Below are 20756 nucleotides of genomic sequence, written 5' to 3' on the forward strand. Positions count from 1 at the left end.
TATCATCCTGAAAGATGGTGGTCCCCTCTGGGAACCGTGCTTGATCCATAGGATGCACTTGGTTGCCCAAAATGCCTAAATAATCGCGTCTGTTACTTCTTCAATGAAGGGATATCATTGGCCCGGCATATCTCAACGAAATAGCACCCCAGATCATCACAGAACATCCGCCATGTTTTACGGTTGGGAGAAGGCAGTCTAGAAGAAATGCTTCTTTAGGCTGTCTCCAATTGTACAGTCGGCTGGAGGTCGGAAATAGGGTAAACGATGATTCGTCTGAGAATATAAAATGTTTTCACAGTTCGACAGACCTATTCTGGAGGTTTCTACACCACTCTAAACTCATGGAAACATTTGTCATTGAGAGAAGCGTTTTTACAATTCCAGCTCTTTCATGGAAACTGTGTTCTGTAGGTGTTCATTGAGCTCTGCATTGATTTTCTGAGCAGTGGTCTTGCGATCCTCTTTCCAAATTTGCTTTACAGTCCGACAGTAACTCTCTCAGTCAACTTCGACTTTCGGCCGGACCTGTGCTTTGCTGCGGATGTTTTTCCTTCTCTTTCAAATGCAGTCATTACTTTGGAGACAGTACCGCTTGACACGCCAAGCATATGGTCACTTTTTGTTGCACTAGCTCCTACCATACCAGCATCAACAATTTGGGCTCTTTGAAAATCAGAGAGGTCTGCCATTGGTAGCAGGTTTTCCTCAATGTTCTTAGAATTATGCAAAACAGTTAGTTTACATACACATATCACATGACTCAAATAATCAACTCCAAAACATTAACATATGTCACGTTTGCATGTTTAGAAGATGTTTGAAGATAATGATAACACATTAGGTGTTTGCCTGCATTATTTTGTCCAACACCTGTATATACGGAGTGTGCATAAAAGCCCTCCCCACCGACCGCCATTTTTCTTCCGCCCAGCTTTACAGTTGGGAGAGGTTGCTGATGCTGTTTATGATTTGGGAGACACTTAGGCCTGTAAACAGAAGTTGCTAAGTGCTTGCGCTGAACGCAATTGTTGTGTTCTGTTAGCACTCCTACTTTTATTCTGTTTTCCTGCAGTGAACGAACGTTCGTTATTTCACACACCATATAGAGCTGTATGCTCCTCACACACTACCATGTACCAGATTGTATCAAGGAGAAATACATGCTGACTATCTGTATGAGACTACGGAAATATATAGGGAGAATAGCATTTTCGATTGCACTATATACTCCTGGTATTTGATGAAACAGTACCTTAGTTCTAAATTTTTTCTTACGGTATAATCCATAATCAGTGAGCGTGTGTGCTTTACTCATTCAATATATACGGAGAAAAACATTATACCCTATACTCTATACACCTCCTATCTTGTGATACAGTACCTTTGTTAGACATGTTGTCTTACGGTCAAATCCTTACTGGGTGACTGTCTGAGGGGGACTACAGAAATATATATGGAGATTTACAATGACCCCTACACTGTATAAAGCTGTGCGCTTCTGATACAGTACCATATATCTGCTGGTATTTTGGGTCCATTTTCACAAAAAATAGGAAGTATGATGTAAGAGGCTGCGGACGTGGGCGTGGGTGGCTAGCTGGTACTGATGGTGGTGGTGGTGCATCTGCTGGTAGTGCCAAAAGTACAATACCAGGTAAGGCAAGAGGGGTCTTGCTCCTGAAGGCCTGGAAGGCTCCCTTTTCTCGGAATAGGTAAAACGCTTTTAAAGCCGGAGCATGAGGAACTGATTTTGGCTTACATTGCCAAAACAGCCTCTAACTCTATCGCCTCCTCTTCTGAAGTTGCAAACAATGCAAGCACTGAGTCGTCAGTGCAGGCTTCTGGTCAGGAACAACCCCTTTCCTTGTGTCCTTCACCCCCACCAAAAGTAAAGGATGTGGCAGGCCACACTTCAGATTACTCCATGGCGCTGTTTTCACATACCATGCCTGGGTTATCAAGTGAAAGCCTGAATTCCTCAGTCCAACATGAATCAGAGACGGAGTGCACTGATGCACAGCCACTGCTACATGATTCTGCTGGTACATTCACCAACAGCACTACATTCCCCTCACACTCTACAGAGCTAGAATCTGACTCTGATGAAACTCAGGTGCCCCTTCCCGCATACTATAGCACCTTACACAGTGACACAGAGGAAGGTGCTGATGAAAGTGCCGGTTCCCTGAGCAGGTGGGGGGCATACTCGTGGACGACGGCACTGGCACAGGGCCCCTCATAGTATGCAAAAGTGTCTCTGCCGGTGGGAGGGCCCACTCACTGTCAGACACACCGGCGTACTATGAGGGGCCATGTGCCAGTGCCGTCGCCCACGAGTGGGCCCCCTCTGCTTGCTCAGGGCCGAAGCACTTGCAATACTTACCTCTCCCTTCTCCACTGCTGTGATGTCTTCCGCATTTCCTGACAGTGACATTCAGGTCAGAGAGCTCACGTCTGTATGCCCTCAGCCTAAACAGTCCAAGTGCAGAGAGCTGGAAGATGTTGACGCTCAGGAGTCCAGAGTAGAGCACTGCCAAGCGAGGAGAGGTATTTAAATTTTTTAAAGGTTGGGATCAATTTTTGGGGAGCACTATACACTGGAGAATGAGATATGGGGCCCATCATACACTGGAGCATCATCCATGGGGCCCATGATATACTGGAGCATTCTAAATGGGGCAGATTATATATGGAGCATTATTTGGGCCCATCATACACTGGAGCATCATCCATGAGGCCCAACATATACTGGAGCATTCCAAATGGGGGTCTTCAGACACTGCAGCAGCATTTATGGGGCCCATTATACACTGGAGCATTATAAATGAGGACCATTATATATGGAGCATTATTTGGGCCCAAAAGACACTGGAGCATCATCCATGGGGCCCATCATATACTAGAAAATTCTGAAAAGGGCAGATCAGACACTGGAGCAGCATCTATGGGGCCAATTATACACTGGAGCATTAAAAATGGGGACCTGTTGTGAGTTCATTTTTCCCTTCACTATTGAGGTCTGATGAACTCCCTCCTCTGGTGAAGGAAGGTAGTGAGGCTGATTATCAGACACCTGGGCAGCTAGATGAAGACTGGGTGGCTGGAATTGAGGACTGGATATAAGGCTGCCGACGCCCTTCTTCCTGGCTGGTGATTTTCCTGCTGGATTCTTGGAGACCAGTCTGATTCCTGCATCTCAAAGCTAAGTTTTCTGCTCTGCTTTGTATTCTTCAGTTTTGTTTTTGTTTTGCCTTGTTTTTTGGGAGTTCTGCCATCCCCGGCCGGAGGTGAGCTGAATTCCATTTTTGTCTCTGATCTGTTGAACTTTTGCTCTGTCTTCAGAATATACCTGAGTGCTGATATAGTCTTTTGAAGCCTAGCGTCTTCAGGGCCTGTTTTTCCTATCAGTCGGTTGGCTCATTTTGATAGGGTTTTTGCGGATGGCAGACAGCAGCTTTCCTATCCTGTCCTATGTAGTTAACTTGGGCCCCATCATTTGCTCAAACCTATCTTTCTATCTGTGTTAGTGTTTTCATCTTGCTTCACCGTCATTATATGTTGGGGGCTGCCTATTGCTTTGGGGTCTGCTCTGGGCAGTTTAGTTTTTCCCCTTTCTGTCTTTAGGCTATGTAGCTCTCTGGCTGTGATCGAGGGGTCTAGGGCACCGTAGGAACCCCCCACGGCTACTGCTAGTTGTTGTGGATAGGTTCAGGGGTCTGCAATCCGATAGCTGCCAACCTCTCTGGTTTTTCTGGACTTAGCGGGTATTTTGTTTTTTCCTCCTTCGGTGACTCATCATAACAGAATCACCAGCCATACCGCAGATCCTAGGGTACTCAATAGCAGGAGAGAATTGTTAAAAAAAAAAAAAAAAAGTGTCAGAATTTTATTTTTTTTTTTTTTGTGTGTGCATATTTTTTCCTCTATATCTCTGAGGCCGTAGGGGGAATTTTTCTCTCAATGGAGATGAAGCAATTGTCTGATCATGTGGAACAGCTCGCTGCTGAAGTGCGGGGAATTTACGCCTATCTTGATCATTCACATGTGGCTGAACCAAAGATTCCCACTCCGGATGTGTTTTTTGGGGATCGGTCTAAATTCTTGAATTTCAAGAATAATTGTAAATTATTTTTTGCCTTGAAGCCTAACTCGTCGGGGAACTCCGCGCAGCAGGTTAAAATTGTCATCTCTTTGCTGCGCGGCCATCCCCAGGATTGGGCGTTTTCTTTGAAACCTGATGATCCTATTCTGAATAATGTGAACGCATTTTTTCAAGCCTTGGGGTTGTTGTATGATGAACCTAATGCTATTGATCAGGCTGAAAAGACCCTGTTGGCATTAAGCCAGGGTCGGGATTCGGCGGAGTTGTACTGTCAAAAATTCCGAAAGTGGCCAGTCCTTACTACCTGGAATGATGGTGCCTTGGCAGCCCTCTTTCGGAAGGGTTTGTCAGAAACTGTAAAAGATACTGTGGTGGGATTTCCTGTTCCCTCTGATCTTGACGATTCTATGTCATTAGCCATTCAGGTGGATCGGTGTTTACGTGAACGCAAAACTACACGAGAGATGTTGCCACCTGTTGAACAAATGTCTGAACCTATGCAATGTGATAGAGTTTTGTCTAGGGCGCAACGTCAGGAGTTCAGAAGGCGTAATAAGCTGTGTTTTTTTGTGGAGATGCCTCGCATATTATTTCTGTCTGCCCTAAACGAGAGAAACGTTGTGCACACACGTTTTCTGTGGGTGGTGTTCAACCTAAGTTTCTTCTGGCAATTACTCTGATCTGCTCCCTGTCCACATTTTCCCCCAAGGCTTTTGTGGATTCAGGAGCAGCTCTTAACCTGATGGACTTGGATTTTGCTAAACGTTGTGGATTTCCTATGACACCTCTGCGGACGCCTATCCCTTTGAGGGGTATTGATGCTACTCCTTTGGCGAAGAATAAACCTCAGTTTTGGACCCAGGTGGTAATGCGGGTCGCCCCAGACCATCAAGAAATTTGCAGATTTTTGGTGTTGCATAATTTGCATGATACCATTGTTCTGGGGTTTCCCTGGTTGCAAATTCATAATCCAGTTCTGGATTGGAAATCTTTGTCTGTGGTGAGTTGGGGTGATGCTCCTGTTTTCTCCACCTCTCCCCAGTCGCATGATGTTCCTGACTATTTGGCTGACTTTTATGATGTATTTAGTGAGAATGAGTCTGCGTCTTTGCCTCCTCATAGGAGTTATGACAGTGCAATTGAGCTGAACCCGGGGTGCAAATTCCCCAAGGGTCGGCTTTTCAATTTATCTGTACCCGAGCACGAGGCTATGCGATCCTATATTAAGGAGGCATTGGAGAAGGGTCATATTAGACCATCCTCTTCACCCTTAGGTGCTGGTTTTTTTTTCGTGGCTAAAAAGGATGGTTCATTAAGGCCTTGTATTGACTATCGTGCCCTCAACAAAATTACTGTTAAATATCAGTATCCGTTACCCCTGATTTCTGATCTATTCTCCAGAGTTTAAGGTGCTTGCTGGTTTACCAAGCTTGACCTCAGGGGGGCGTATAATCTTATTCGCATTAAGCATGGGGATGAATGGAAGATGGCGTTTAATACTCTGGAGGGACATTTTGAGTACCTGGTGATGCCTTTTGGGCTCACTAATGCCCCTTCTGTCTTCCAGTGCTTCATGAACGATATATTCCGAGACTTTGTGGATAAATTTTTGATTATCTATCTGGATGATATTTTGATCTTCTCCAAGAATTGGGACACTCATGTGGAACATGTTCGGACTGTGTTCCGGATTTTGAGGGAGAATTCCCTGTATGTCAAGGGATTGAAATGCCTTTTTGGGGTACAGAGGATTTCATTTTTGGGATTTATTTTGTCTCCGTCAACTATTGAAATGGACCCGGCCAAGGTACAGGCCATTTATGATTGGGTTCAGCCCACTTCTTTGAAGGCCCTCCAGAAGTTTTTGGGTTTTGCTAATTTTTATCGGAAATTTATAGCTAATTTTTCTGGTATTGCCAAGCCATTGACGGATTTGACTAGGAAGGGTGCTGATGTGCTGAATTGGTCTCCGGAGGCTGTTTCTTCCTTTCAGGAGCTGAAGCGAAAATTCACTTCTGCTCCGGTTTTGCGGCAACCTGATGTCTCACTCCTGTTTCAGGTGGAGGTGGACGCTTCTGAGATTGGTGCAGGAGCGGTGTTGTCCCAAAAAGATCCTGTGACATCTAAAATGAATCCTTGTGCTTTCTTTTCCCGAAAGTTCTCCCCATCCGAACGTAACTATGATGTGGGGAATCGGGAACTGTTGGCCATGAAATGGGCATTTGAGGAGTGGAGACATTGGTTGGAGGGAGCCAAACACCAAGTCGTGGTCCTTACTGACCACAAGAATTTGATTTACCTGGAGTCGGCCCAGCGCTTGAATCCTAGACAGGCTAGGTGGGCCTTGTTTTTCACACGTTTTGATTTTGTGGTCTCTTTTCTTCCGGGCACTAAGAATGTCAAGGCAGACGCCCTCTCTAGGAGTTTCCTTGCTGATTCTCCTGTTGTGACTAAGCCTGCTACCATCTTAGGCGAGGGGGTAGTTCTTTCTGCCATCTCGCCCGATTTGAGACGTGCTCTGGAAGAGTTTCAGGAGGACAAACCTGAGCGTTGTCCCAGTGGAAAGTTGTATGTTCCTGACCAGTGGAGGAAGAGAGTGATGTCTGAAGTTCATTGCTTTGCATTGGCTGGTCATCCAGGTATTTTTGGTACTAGAGATCTGGTGAGTCGGTCTTTTTGGTGGCCTGCCTTGTCTCATGATGTCAGGAATTTTGTGCAGTCCTGTGGGACTTGCTCCCGGTCTAAACCTTGTTCTCGCTCTAGTGGCTTGTTGATGCCTTTGCCGGTGCCCAGGAGGCCATGGACCCATATTTCAATGGATTTTATCTCTGATATGCCTGTCTCTCAGAGAATGACTGTTATTTGGGTGATTTGTGATAGATTCTCTAAGATGGTCCATCTTGTACCACTCCCTAAGTTGCCATCTTCCTCTGAGTTGGTGCCCTTGTTTTTGCAACAAGTGGTTCGCTTGCACGGGATTCCTGAGAACATTGTATCTGACAGAGGAGTTCAGTTTGTGTCTAGATTTTGGAGGACTTTCTGTTCCAAGCTGGGAATTCAGTTGTCCTTCTCCTCTGCGTTTCACCCTCAGACCAATGGGCAGACGGAGAGAACAAACCAGACTTTGGAGTCGTATTTGAGATGTTTTATTTCTGCCGATCAGGATGATTGGGTTTCATTTTTGCCCTTGGCCGAATTTGCTTTAAATAATAGAGCTAGTTCTGCCACTTTGATGTCACCTTTCTTTTGTAACTTTGGCTTTCACCCTCGATTTTCTTCAGGGCAGGTGGAGCCTTCTGCCTGCCCAGGTGTTGACACTGTAGTGGAGAGAATGCACCAGATCTGGGACCAAGTAGTGGATAAGTTGTCTCTCTCCCAGGAAAAGGCCCAGCGGTTTTCCAACCGGCGTAGGACCGTTGGTCCCCAGTTTAAGGTGGGTGATCTGGTTTGGTTGTCATCAAAAAATATCGCTATGAAGGTGGCTTCTCCTAAGTTTAAGCCTAGATTTATTGGACCTTACAAGATTTTGGAGATTATTAATCCGGTCTCTTTTCAGTTGGCTCTTCCTGTCACATTTAAAATTCATAATGTGTTTCATAAGTCCTTGTTGAAGAGGTTTGTTGAACCAGTAGTTCCTGTGGTGGCACCTCCTGACCCTATATTGGTTGAAGGTAACATGGAATATGAGGTAGAAAAGATACTGGATTCCCATCTGGCTAGACGGAGACTCCAGTATTTGGTTAAGTGGAAGGGTTATGGTCAGGAGGATAATTCCTGGGTCTCTGCCTCTGATATTCATGCCGAAAGATTGGTGCATGCCTTTCATCGGGCTCACCCGGATCGCCCTGGTGGCATGGATGAGGGTTCGGTGACCCCTCCTCAAGGGGAGGTACTGTTGTGAGTTCATTTTTCCCTTCACTATTGAGGTCTGATGAACTCCCTCCTCTGGTGAAGGAAGGTAGTGAGCCTGATTATCAAACACCTGGGCAGCTAGATGATGACTGGGTGGCTGAAATTGAGGACTGGATATATGGCTGCCGACGCCCTTCTTCCTGGCTGGTGATTTTCCTGCTGGATTCTTGGAGACCAGTCTGATTCCTGCATCTCAAAGCTAAGTTTTTCTGCTCTGCTTTGTACTCTTCAGTTTTGTTTTCGTTTTGCCTTGTTTTTTGGGAGTTCTGCCATCCCCGGGCGGGGGTGAGCTGAATTCCATTTTTGTCTCTGATCTGTTGATCTTTTGCTCTGTCTTCAGAATATACCTGAGTGCTGATATAGTCTTTTGAAGCCTAGAGTCTTCAGGGCTTGTTTTTCCTATCAGTCGGTAGGCTCATTTTGATAGGGTTTTTGCGGATGGCAGACAGCAGCTTTTCTATCCTGTCCTATGTAGTTAGCTTGGGCCCCATCATTTGCTCAAACATATCTTTCTATCTGTGTTAGTGTTTTCATCTTGCTTCACCGTCATTATATGTTGGGGGCTGCCTATTGCTTTGGGGTTTGCTCTGGGGCAGTTTAGTTTTTCCCCTTTCTGTCTTTAGGCTATGTAGCTCTCAGGCTGTGATCGAGGGGTCAAGGGCACCATAGGAACCCCCCACGGCTACTGCTAGTTGTTGTGGATAGGTTCAGGGGTCTGCAATCCGATAGCTGCCAACCTCTCTGGTTTTTCTGGACTTAGCTGGTATTTTGTTTTTTCCTCCTTCGGTGACTCATCATAACAGGGACCATTATATATGGAGCATTATTTGGGCCCATAAGACAGTGGAGCATCATCCATGGGGACCAACATATACTGTAGCATTATGTGGAGCTCATCATATACTGTATGGAACATAATATGGGACCAATTATTCTGTATCGAGAAATATATAGGGCTCATTATTCTGTATGGCGCACTATGTGGTGGCCATAATACTGTATGGAGTAATATACTGTACATTTTTTAGCTATTGTTGAATTTAAAATAGATATCAGTCATGTCATGTAAGAAGTGAAGTATTTTTCATTGTGCTATACCACTATTTCTCTGCCATATCGGAGCATCATGAATTGTATTATGTGTTAAAGTGGCCCACTGATACTCTTTCGCCTGGGGCACACGAAAACCTGGAGCGAGCCCTACCCCCCTAAACTTTAGCAAAATAACTTCCAGTTTTCAATACGTAACTATTATTACAAAGTAAATTAAGGTTACCAAGCTTAAGTAATAAGAATTGATGTTGTTGGCATTGAAATGGGCACTGTAGGTGTGTTTACTGTCCTCCACTCCCTGATGACTTTGCTTCCCCATTGACTTGCATTGGGTTTCGAGTTTCAGTCGGACCCCGACTTTTCCCTATAGTCGGCTGATTTCATTCTACTCGACTTTTGAGAAAGTCGAGTTTCATGAAACCCGACTCGACCCTAAAAAAGGCAAAGTCGCTCATCTCTAGTCATAAGTATTCAGACCCTTTGCTCACATACTCATATTTAAGTCACATGCTGTCCATTTCCTTGTGATCCTCCTTGAGATAGTTCTACTCATTCATTGGAGTCCAGCTGTGTTTTAATAAACTGATAGGACTTGATTTGTAAAGTCGCAAACCTGTCTATATAAGACCTCACAGTTCACAGTGCATGTCAGACCAAATGAGAATCATTAGGTCAAAGGAACTGGCCAAAGACCTCAGAGACAGAATTGTGGCAAAGCAGAATTCTGGCCAAGGTTACAAAAGAATTTCTGCAGTACTTAACATTCCTTAGAGCACAGTAGCCTCCATAATCATTAAATGGAAGAAGTTTGGGACCACCAGAAGTCTTCCAGTCAAACTGAACAATCATTGGAGAAGAGCCATGGTGAGAGAGGTAAAGAAGAACCACATGATCACTGTGGCTGAGCTCCACAGATCCAGTAGGAAGATGGAAGAAAGTTCCATAAAGTCAACTATCACTGCAGCCCTCCATCAGTTGGGCCTTTATGGTAGAGTGGCCTGACGGAAGCCTCTCTTTAGTGCTAGACTTTTGAAAGCCAGCATAGAGTTTGCTAAAAAAACACATGAAGGTCTCCCATACTATGAGAAATAAGATTCTCTGGTCTGATGAGATGAAGATAGAACACTTTGGTGATAATTCTATATGGTATGTATGGAGAAAACTAGGCACTGCCCAATACAATCCCAACAGTGAAATATGGTGGTGGCAGCATGGGGGTGTTTATCAGCTGCAAGGACAGAAGACTGGTTGTGATTGAAGGAAACATGAATGCTGCCTAGTACAGAGATATCCTGGATGAAAACCTCAGCCAGAGTGCTCTGAACCTCAGGCTTGGTCGAAGGATCATCTTTCAACAAGACAATGACCCTAACCACACAGCTAAAATAACAAAGGAGTGGCATCAGAACAACTCTGTGACCATTCTTGACTGGCCCAGCCAGAGCCCTGACCTAAACGCAATTGAGCATCTCTGGACAGACCTGAAAATGGCAATTCACCAATGTTCACCATTCAACCTGATGGAACTGGAGAGGATCTGCAAGGGAGACTGGCAGAAGATCCCAAATCCAGATGTGAAAAACTTGTTGCATCATTCCCAAGAAGATTCATGACTGTACTAGCTCAAAAGGGTGCTTCTACTCAATACTGAGCAAGGGGTCTGAATACTTATGACTATGTGATATTTCAGTTTTTCTTTTTTAATAAATCTTCAAAAACTTCTACATTTCTGTTTTTTTTTCAGTCGAGATGGGGTGCAGAGTTTACATTAATGAGAAAAAATGAACTTTTTGAACTTACCAAATGGCTGCAATGAAACAAAGAGTGAAAAATTTAAAAAGGCCTGAATACTTTTCCCACTGTACAGTATATTGCACTTTGGAGAAGTGCAGTACATACAGGTGCTTCTCACAAAATTGTAATATCATCAAAAAGTTAATTTGTTTCAGTTCTTCAATACAAAAAGTGAAACTCATATTATATAGAGTCATTGCAAACAGAGTAATCTATTTCAAGTGTTTATTTCTGTTAATATTGATGATTATGATGACTTACAGCCAATGAAAGCCCAAAAGTCATTATCTCAGTAAGGTAGGATAATTAACAAAACACACCTGCAAAGGTTTCCTAAGCATTTAAAAAGGTCCCTCAGTCTGTTTAAGTAGGCTCCGCAATCATGGGGAAGACTGCTGAATAGAGATGAGCGAATATTTCAATGTTCGGTTCAGATTACGATCTCCAAATTTGCAACATTCGCTGATTTATTTGTCGAATATTCACCGAACATAACCGAATGCCATTCAAGGCAATGGGAGGCAAAATCAAACGCATGCATAAGACCTTCTAATAGCCCGAAAAGCTGCCAAAACAAGTCAAATTATGGGGAGACAACAGGAAAGTGGCCTCAAATCACCCACCTGACGGTCTAAGAGGCCTACTGCTACAGGCAACACGCATGAAGGAGACCCAACCAGAAGTCTACACATTTTTAAAAAATTAGTGGCAGACACCACCAAAGTGGCATCAATTTCATCGCATTGGAAATAGTATATTGGGGACCTACAGGTCTTGCACTACAGCCAATCCAGCAGATGGACACCCAACCAGGAGTGTTCGCATTTCCAGAAATTATTGGCAGACACCACCAAAGTGGCATCAATTTCACCTCATTGGATATAGTATTATAGGGACCGACAGGTCTTTTACTACACCCAATCCAGCAGATGGACACCCAACCAGGAGTGTTCACATTTCCAAAAGTTATTGGAAGACACCACCAAAGTGGCATCAATTTCACCACAGTAGAAATAGTATAATAGGGACCGACAGGTCTTCCACTATGCCCAATCCAGCAAATGGACACCCAACCAGGAATGTTCACATTTCCAAAAATTATTGGCAGACACCACCAAAGTGGCATGAACTTCATCACAGTAGAAATAGCACATTAGTGATCGAGAGGTCTTCCACTACACCCAATCCGGCAGATGGACACCCAACTAGGAGTGTTCACATTTAAACAAATGAGGACCTGACACCACTGAAGTGGCATAAATTTCACAAAAGTAGAAATAGTATAATTGGGACGAACACATCTTCCACTACAGCCAACCCAGTAGATGTAGACCAACCAAGCCTGTTCATATTTCCACAAATTTGTGTTAATATCTGCAGCAGCATTAGCAGCAGCCACAGCAGGCACAGAAGCCACATAAAAGACATCACAAAGTGCAGTTACATGGCATTAATGCAGCATACTAAAAAATGCAGTATCGCCTAGTCTATACAGTCTGCGATTGGGGTGCAAAAGTCCTTTTAGATCCATGAATTGTTCATGTTGATGAAAGTTAGGCAGTCTACATTTTCAGGGGACAGCAGGTTTTACTTATTCATCAGGATACCACCAGCAGCGCTGAAGACACATTCTGAGAGAACGCTGGCTGTCGGACACCATAAAACCTCCAAGATGTGTGAGTCAAGCTCAAGCCACGCTTCCATTTTGGAAGACCAAAATGTGAAAGGGTGCAATCCTCCCTGATGGTGTTTATATTCAATTCTAGATACTTCTGCAACATCCTCTCCATTCATTCACCACGTGTAAGACTTTGACTCTGTTGTGTTGGTGCATGAGCTGGTCTAAAAAAAGTGTCAGAGGACTCACAGAGGACTCACAGAAATTGCTTCTTCCACTTACACTACTGCTGCTAATGTTTTGGTGTTGATGAATTGATGTGCTGCAGGTTGGAAGTCTAGAGCTGTGATGCGAACTGTGTGCTTCACTGCTGTCTTGGGGAAAAGCTCTCTTAAGGTTGTGTAAAAGTGTATTTCAATACTCCAGCATTCCATGGGTCCCTTTCCATGGTGGGAAGCACCTTGCAAAATTTGGTTTTATAACGTGGACCTAACAGAGTGGCAACCCCAGTAGTCAGCACTATTTCTAATCATAACTATATGGGAGTCAGATAGTATAACAAGAAGGCAGCCATATGTTGGGCTCTACCATGAGGTCCAAGCCCATGCTGTGTTGGTGGCTGGTAACATTGATACTTGTTTCCTCCGTCCCCTCCCAACAACCACGAACAACGGAGAGGCCAGGATTATCCTCTTCATCTCCTGACAGTTGCTCGCCCGTTACCTCTTCCTCCTCCATTTGTTCCTCAGATCTTGCCCCTTCACTAACAGATTGTCTGTTATTACCAACCTCACTCGATCGCAGTAATGCACCCTCCCTTGGCACCCGCCTGCATGAAGACAGTCTGGAACTTAGAAACAATGTTATCCCTTCCACATCCTCCTCTGCTTCCTCCTCTTCTTCTGGGACCACCATCTCCTTCCGCAGGCTATTGAAAGTCTACTCCAGCATATAGATGATCGGAATAGTGATGCTGATGATGGGGTTGTCAGTGCTATCCATCTTAGTAGCCATTTCAAAACAGTGCAGAAGGGTGCAGAGGTCCTTAAACTGTGTGCACTGTGTGTAAACCTGATATGCACCATGTGTGCACTGCATTGGCCCAGGCTATATGACATGACATGCTGTAACAGGGCTTGTTGCTGCTGCCACATTCACTGCAACATGTGCAGAGTGGAATTCCACCATGTCGGCACATTGCATATTAGCCTGTTAACTGGCATGGACATAGACCTCTGTATCAATCGGGTGCGAATGGTGAAAGTGAGCACACAGCTTCCATGCTTTCTGTAGCAGCTCACCCAGGCCAGGATAGTGGCAGAGAAAGTGCTGTACCACCAGGTTGAGGACTTGAGCCATGGAGAGCTGTTCACAACTCCTCAGCTGTATGACTGCGATCTCCAATGCATATCTATGACGCGAGTCACTATAGTAAATATTAGTCACAGAAGTGGAGAGAAAGACTACAGTATCAGATAGTAATAATAAATACTACTTTCTGAATAATTATAAGGAGGTTAAACAATCTGAGGTCAGGTCCAGGAAGTGGTGCAGTACAACAAGGGGATGAAATCTAATTCACGAGCCTAGGTCAGAAAAACCAGAAAGACAAGACTTTTTACAGAGAGCAGGCACAAGAGAAGTAAGGTCATAGGCAAAGATTCTAAATCTGGTAAGGGAATAAAGTGAGGCTGGGTCAGGCACATAAGGATCAGTCTTACACAGGCAGCAGCAAGTGTACGATTGACACTGGATGGAGGAGCTAACATGCTTAAGTAGAGGACTAATCAAGGGAAGTGAACACAGATGATTGCAGCATAGACCCAGCACAGCCAAAATAGACTGACAGCCTCCACGCAAACGTAACATAGCAGACAGGAACATTGTGGAGATTGTGACAAAATCATTTTTAACACTGACTGATTGAAGTGAGTCAGGGCTGCACAGTACGGAGGTGGTGGGGATTCGCTCTGCACTGTTGAAACGCATGTCACATTAAAGCAGAGGTTGAAAGTGCAGTTGGAGGCCCTATAGGAGATAGAGGGGGAGGCAGAAGCAGTGGAGGAAGTATTAACTGTAGAGGTTTTTACTGCGAGCCTTGGGGATTCCAGGTCATGTGGAGCAGCACCTGCCCAGACAGCCACCAGAGTCACCCAGTGCCCAGTCAGAGAGATGTAATGACCTTGGCCATGCTTACTCATCCAAGTGACTGTGGTGAAATGCACCCTGGCACACATAGATTTAGAAAAGGAACAGGTGACGTTGGATGCAACATGCTGGTGTAGTGTATTCACAGCTTTCTTAGTAAAGTAATGGCGAGGCAATCAGTACTAGGTGACTGCAATGGCCATCAGATTTTGGAAACTGTCTGCATCTACCAAACGGAAAGGCAGCATTTCCGTGGCCAACAGATTGGAGATAGTAGAGTTCAACCTATTAGCTTTTTCATTAGTAGGAGGAAACTATCTTTTATGTGACCACAACTGCAGAACCGTGAGCTGGCTGCATTGCTGAAAGAGGGCGGAGTACGGTGAACCGGGCAAAGTGCTGGATCATAAGAGAAGGGCAGGCGGGGATGTTACGGTGGATTGAGAAAGTTTTGGTGTGCTTGTTCTCTGAGATTGGTCAAAAACAGCAGGAATGTCAGATTCTGTTACAACTGATGGCAGGCTCTCAGTCAGCGTGACTGGAGTGGGTAAAGAACTCAAGGTTCTGCGGTGGAAGACCTGTGTCTCAACAGTTGGCATGGTGACAGAGGAGTCAGAAGAAGCAGCAGGAAAAATTGATTGGGCGGCTGATGGTTGTTAAGGTCATCTAGTCCGCATTTTAGCGCAGTGGGATTCCCAGAGTAATGCATGTTGTTTACGCATGTGAAGGTTGATACATGTAGTAGTTGAATAATTGCACTTTTTAAATCTACTCAGTTTTTTGCAAAGTTGGCAGATTACATCAGTTGGGTCATCCTTTGCAGTGTCAAAAAAGACCAGGCTAGGCAACCCTTTCCACCCCTGAGAGCTGTAGGCCCGCAGACGCTACTGGTCACAGCTACAGTTGTGGCTGAGGATATATATTTTGGCATGGCTTCATCACTGCGTGTCTGCAACATACGGCACAACATTACCTCCTTGTCTTCCTCCTCAGATGACCTACTCAGATGTGTGCCTCTATGTTCACGCCAACTTGGATCTAACACCTCATCATCATCATCCTCTGCGTTATCACGTTCCTTACCTTTGGAGTTGCCCTCCTCTTCTTCCTGCTCTGACAGCACAATACAGCCCATGTGAGCCTCAGGTACCTGAGTCTCATCAGGATCACCTTCCCCCTGGGGGTTAATGTCTGGAGACAAGAGTCAGGATGCTGTTCAGACCCTACTTCATCTTGCCCTGGTTCCAAGCTAAAAAAAATTTGGGCCATCAGTGCATATTTCTTCCTCTTGACTCTGTGAACCTTTTGAGTACACTTCTGATGCCAATGGCATAGAATGTGTGAACAGCTCTTCAGACTCACCCATCTGTGATTCTGTACAATCAGTGGAACGGTTGAAGAGTTGTAATGCAGTGAGAAGCAAGGATAATTAGGGTACCTCCTCTTTGGACTGTACTGGGTGTGATGTTGAGGTGGAGGAAGACGAGGAGAGGCCACTTGAAGCTGCGCTTGCCCTCCACTCAAACAAATGCTCTTTCTGGGCCTCATCAACAAGGTGTACCGCTGTGCGTGTGCCAAAGAAAGGTAGTGGAGTAGCCTGTCCAGTAGCAGAAGTTGTCAGTTGTCTTTGCACAGGATGTGACGTTGTTGGTTCACTAGTGCTTTCATAAACATTACTACCTACTCCATGTAAACCTTGAACACCAAGCCTAATCCCCCTTCCACCACGACCTCATTTTTTCCCAGTCATGTTGCTCAGATAGTGTGATAGGAGCACAGTATTAGCAACAAAAAATTAGATTTTAAACTCTGCACCAGCTCTGCAAACAGCTAAATTTCAGCAGCAGTAAATGACAAGGTGAAATGTGGCGTGCTGAATCGGGTTAGCTGCAGAAGAAAGAATTGTTTGCGTGTGGATGAGTGCTGTATGACAAAGAAGATATGCTCCAAACAATTTTAAAATTAGATCTCTCCTACTATATGAAGTTAGTAACAAGATTTTTTGGGGGGGCCTGTGGAATAGGACTCTATAAAAAAAACTAGATGCTACAAACAATTTGAAAGTGAGATGTCTCCTACTGTGTGACATTAGTAACAGAAGAATTTTTTGAGCCCTGTGGATTAGGCCTTTATAACGGACAAGATGCTACAAACAATTTGAAAGTGGGATGTCCCTTACTGTATAATGATAGTAACACAAGAAGAAATTTTTTATCTGTTATGTGCGTGAAGTCTGCACACAGTTTAATTTCAACTCAACAAAATGACAACGTGGGATATGGCAGGCTGTATCACATTCAGCAAAAGAAAAAAAAAATATTTTTTAATGTGCATGAGCTATGCACATTGTGGAGTTTCACGACCACTACATAATAAGGTGAGATATGGCATGGTAAATCACAGTCGTAACTGCCCCCCAAAAATATTTCTTCTTGAACAACAGCTCATATCACAGAACAATGTCACCACTCCATTAAATGACAAGGTGGGATATGGAATGTTATTTCACATTTAGCTATTAAAAAATAAGATTTAGAATGCTATACTTGTGCATGGAGCACAATAGAAACCATGCAAAATACACTTGTATGACATGTGTCCTGCTGTCTTTGTCTGTGGACCCCAGTAATGGCAAAAAAAAGAAAAAAAAATTGCTTTAAGGTCGATTTCACAGCCACACAGTACACTACTTAGCTAAACAATCTGAGTAAGAAACAACTGCCTAGCTAATTAGCTACATTCTAACAAGATGTCCGCATTTCATATAGAGAGGGACATGTGATTTCAGCTGCTAATGAACAAGCCATTGTGTCAGGACATTGTGAATGTTTCCTGCGCCTTGATTGGCTAGCCACAATGTGCACTCATAAAGGTAAAAAAAAAATTACTGTTTACAGGAACGCCACACTTCTGAGATCTGCAAACCCCCTCCCCTCATCAAACATGTGCGCCACACTCATGATACACCACCATTATCGTTGCCAAAGTGCTGAAAATACTTTTGCGGACACACAAATATTTTCCCTCACTTTTTACCGAATGTCACCGATTTTTCACAATTTAATAAAATTTTGCTTGTGTCCAATCACGAAACTGAAAGTGTCATATTCATGCCGAATTTATGTTTGACGATCGTTTTCTGAACGAATTCGCATATTACTACTCAGGAGAAAATACATAACAAATTGTATGGTGAAATTTCTCATGGTACCCTTATTAAAATGCTAAATTTTGGGCTAAAATAACATTTTTGTGGGGATTTTTTTTATTTTCATGGCTCAACATTATAAACTTCTGTAAAGCACCTGGGGGTTCAAGCTGCCCACCATACATCAAAATACATTCCTTGAGGGGTCTAGTTTCCAAAATAGAATCACTTGTGGGAGGTTTCCACTGTTTAGGCACATTAGAGCTCTCCAAATGCACATGGCGTTCAATTATTGTTCCAGGAAACTTTACATTCAAAAAGTCAAATGTCACTCCTTCCCTTCCGAGCTCCGCCGTGTGCCCAAACAGTGGTTTTCCTCCACATATGGGGTATCAGCATGCTTAGGAGAAATTGCTCAACAAACTTTTTCCTGTTACCTTCTGAAAAAAAGAAAAATATGGGTCTAAAGTAAATTTTTTGTGAAAAGGAGTTAAATGTTCATTTTTTTTCCACATTCCAAAAATTCCTGTGAAGCACCTGAATGGTTTATAAGCTTCTTAAATATGGTTTTGAGCACATTGAGAGGTGCAGTTTTTATAATAGTGCAACTTTTGGGTATTTTCTATCATATAGACCCCTCAAAGTCACTTCAAATGTGAGGTGGTCCCTAAAAAAATTGGTTTTGTAACTTTGTTGGAAATAGGAGAAATAGCAGTTCAACTTTTTACCCTTATAACTTCCTAACCAAAAGAAAAGTTGTTTCAAAAATTGTGCTGATGCAAAGTAGACATGTGAGAAACATTAATTATATTATTAAAAAGTGACACATCTCTTTGATTTAAGGGAATAAGAATTCAAATTTTGAAAATTGCAAAATTTTCCAAATTTTTGCCAAATTTCCATTTTTTCACAAATAAACGCAAGTCATATCAAAGAAATTTTACCACTATCATGAAGTACAATATGTCATGAAAAAAACACTCTCAGTATCAGTGGGATCCGTTGAAGAGTTTCAGAGTTATTACCTCATAAATTGACACTGGTAAGAATTGTAAAAAAATAGCTTGTCATTAACATGCAAACCACTCTGGGGGTAAAGGGGTTAACAGAATATGTATCAGGCCCTCCTTTATATCTAGCACAGGGTGTATCAGAGTCCCTCTTCCTTTTAATCTTTGGCAGTTCATGCGTTTTCCACATAGGCTTTGTGAGCTTCAGAGTCCCTCCTTCATAAATTAAACAATATGTGCCTGACGATGTCACACACACCACATGCCGAGATAAGGTAGTAAATTGTTAAAATTGCATGTAGTGGTGAATGTTTTTTTTATCTATTGAAAGCAATAAGAAATTGCAAAAATGCATTGAAAGCACTAAGTGTGAGCATAGTCTAAGGGGTGGCGAAGGTGTTTTGTTTTTTTTCTCTTTTTAATTTTGCCATAAATGCATGTCATTATACAGGAAGAAATTATCACTAACATTTTTTCCTGTGTAGGGATTCAACTCGATCAGGAGCAATGGGAGACAATCAGGAGGCACATTCCTTTAAAAGCTCATAGGGTTTATTGCTCCATAACCCATAAACCAGCACATAACATAAGGAATAGCCTTTAGCTCAGGTGAAAGTAAGTGCAAGTGTCCATTGTTTCAGGCTCAGTCCTGGAGCCTCAGCAAACACAGGAGGCTTATCCGTCCTCACATACAGCCAATATCCAGAGGCCTCACCGGCTCAGCAGCCTCAGCATGTGGTCTTCAGGAAAGTAGCACACCTTCCTCCACATAGGCCTGCCGGGACCTTCCACATGGCCCAATCAGATCCATGCACTCTCTCTCATGTGACCAGACCTCAGGTACCTTACATGGTCCATAACCACACCCACAGGTGATCACATGGCTATGACCTTACTAAAGGTCCTATTACACACAGCCACACATATACTTTATTATGACACTCTTAAAAACACCCCTGGGTGGGTTTGTAGGTAACCAGGCCGCCCATCTCTCTAGTTACCTGGAGACTTCTCCCTTATACATTGAACCAACACCTCAGCAATATCATTGCTGAACAACACGTAAGTCTCCATCCCAAAGCCACCCACTTTGGGATACATAACGGCCATTCCGTATTCTGCCATTCATCCTTTCTCCTGGGACATCCACACAGCGCCCCCTAGCGGACTCAGTGGTTACTACACCACACCTGTTAAATCCATTTTATCTTCGGTTTTGGATGTTTTATTTTCGCTCCAAAAAAGTGGTGCAATGCTCTGACAACATTGCTGCCAGCAGTGACCTGAGAGTCAGAAATGCACACAAACATCTTCCCCCATGCTGTTCCCATTTCATTTGAGTGGTGTTTCCATCCATTTAAGTGATTTTCCTAGCCCCCCCAGACCTTCTGAGAGTGTTTTCCAAAAAAATGCTTTCCCACTGACTTCCACTATGCTTGTTACTCGAGTTGAGCCCATCCAACCTGCTTGACTTGAGTAACGAGCACTCAAGCATTTTAGTGCTTGCATATCAACTGAAATTAATGCAAAACTAAATGCTTTACATAAAGATCATCATCTGTGGACATGAATGTTCATGTATTCTTTGAGTTGTCTGTACAGTTAAAATCAATTTGTCAACACTAAGACTTAAAAAAAAAATAGTTATAGGATAGAAAAGTAAATATCTAAATTTTCACTTTTCTCAAGTTTCTGCGAAAATATTATACTTTATACCTTACAAATATAGAAGACTGTAAATAAAAAGTACAATCAAGTTTGAAACAGTTTTCGGCGTATATTGTTTTTCTTTGGAACATAAATGGATGCAATAGCGAAGAATTGAAAAGTTCCCTTGAATCAGTTGGTGTGTATCAAACTACGGTATATGACTAAATGTCAGTTTAATGCATGACTGAGTAGCTTGAGCTTTCTTCTTATCAAATGTATACAGTGGTATAGGTATGATGGATAGGTTAGAAAAGCAAA

This window comes from Dendrobates tinctorius, unplaced genomic scaffold (assembly GCF_039654945.1).
Source record: "Dendrobates tinctorius isolate UK_male_01 unplaced genomic scaffold, ASM3965494v1 ptg000044l, whole genome shotgun sequence".
NCBI classification, from domain to species: Eukaryota; Metazoa; Chordata; class Amphibia; order Anura; family Dendrobatidae; genus Dendrobates; species Dendrobates tinctorius.